This window comes from Otolemur garnettii, unplaced genomic scaffold (assembly GCF_000181295.1).
Source record: "Otolemur garnettii isolate 467f Iridium unplaced genomic scaffold, OtoGar3 scaffold00175, whole genome shotgun sequence".
Lineage (NCBI taxonomy): Eukaryota > Metazoa > Chordata > Mammalia > Primates > Galagidae > Otolemur > Otolemur garnettii.
Window position 1 is genome coordinate 2137896 of NW_003852570.1, and position 1398 is coordinate 2139293.

Below are 1398 nucleotides of genomic sequence, written 5' to 3' on the forward strand. Positions count from 1 at the left end.
GCTGGATTCAAACTCGCCAGCTCAGGTGTATGTGGCTGGCACCTTAACCACTTGAGCCACAGGTGCCGAGCCACGGCTAGGAGTTTTAGAGCAGCATGATCAAGATCAGGACCTTGTCCCTATAAAAAACAGAAAAATCAGCCAACATGTTGGTGCATGCCTGTAGTACCAGCTACTCAGGAGGCAAGGGAGGTGGATCTTGAACCCAGGATTTTGAAGCTACAGTGAGCTATGATGATGCTGATACAGGGTTCCCCTGCTTAGGCCTAGACAGAGAACCCTCATTTTCTAGGTCTGGATAAGGTCAGAAATCAGTCTCATCATAAATCTCCATCTGTAACACAAACATATCCTTTGGAGGTTGCATTCTCTGGATCCAAAACAAGATCATGAAAAAAGCAGCCTGATAAGTATCTCTTCTGGGTTGTCTCTTAGAGCAAGGAGCACATCCCCTACTGCCTCCCCTGGGGCAAAGAATACAAGGACCACATTCCTCTGTATCATGGCAGTTTTAAAATTATTTTTTCTCTGCTGGCCCCTAGCCAATTGTGACATGTTCCAGACCATACATTCATCTCCCCAGAACCCTCCTACCTGCATATATATAACCCCCTAAACAGAAGACCCACATGGGTGTCCCACTTGGGTTCCCCCCTCCACTGTTAGAGGTTCTGTTCCCCTCTTTCACTTACCTATGTCTTTTATTTGTCTTTCAATCATTTGCATGGCCCATGGATTCCTTCCTTACATTTCCAAGATCAAAGACTTGGCAGGGAGAAATTCCAGCTACAATGCTATTGCACTCTTGCCTGGGCCACAGAGCAAGATTCTGTCTCAAACAACAACAACAAAAAATAACAAAACATAAAGTAAGTGTTGGCAAGGATATGGAGAAATTTGAACCCTTGTGCACTATTGGTAGAAATGTAAAATAGCATAGCTGCTATGGAAAATACTAGGTTTCTCAAAAAATTAAAAATAGAATTACCATAAGATTTAGCAATTCCATTTCTGAATATATACCCAAAATAATTGAAAGGGGGGACTTGAGATATTTGTATACTTGTGTTTGTAGTAGTATTATTCAAAATATTCAAAAGGTAGAAGCAATCCATTTATCCAGATGAATAGATAAACAAAATGTGGCATATGTGAAAAACACAATACTATTCTGCCTTTAAAAGGAAGTTAGTTCATGCTACAACTTGGATAAATCTTGAGGTCATGATGCTAAGTGAAATAAGCCAGTCACAAAAAGACAAATGCTATGTGATTCTACTCACAGAGAGGTCAAATTCAGAGAGACAGAAAGTATAATGGTTGTAGCTGGGGGGTAGGATAAAGGAAATTGGGGTATTGTTTAATGCTATAGAATTTCAATTTTAGGTCAGGCACGGT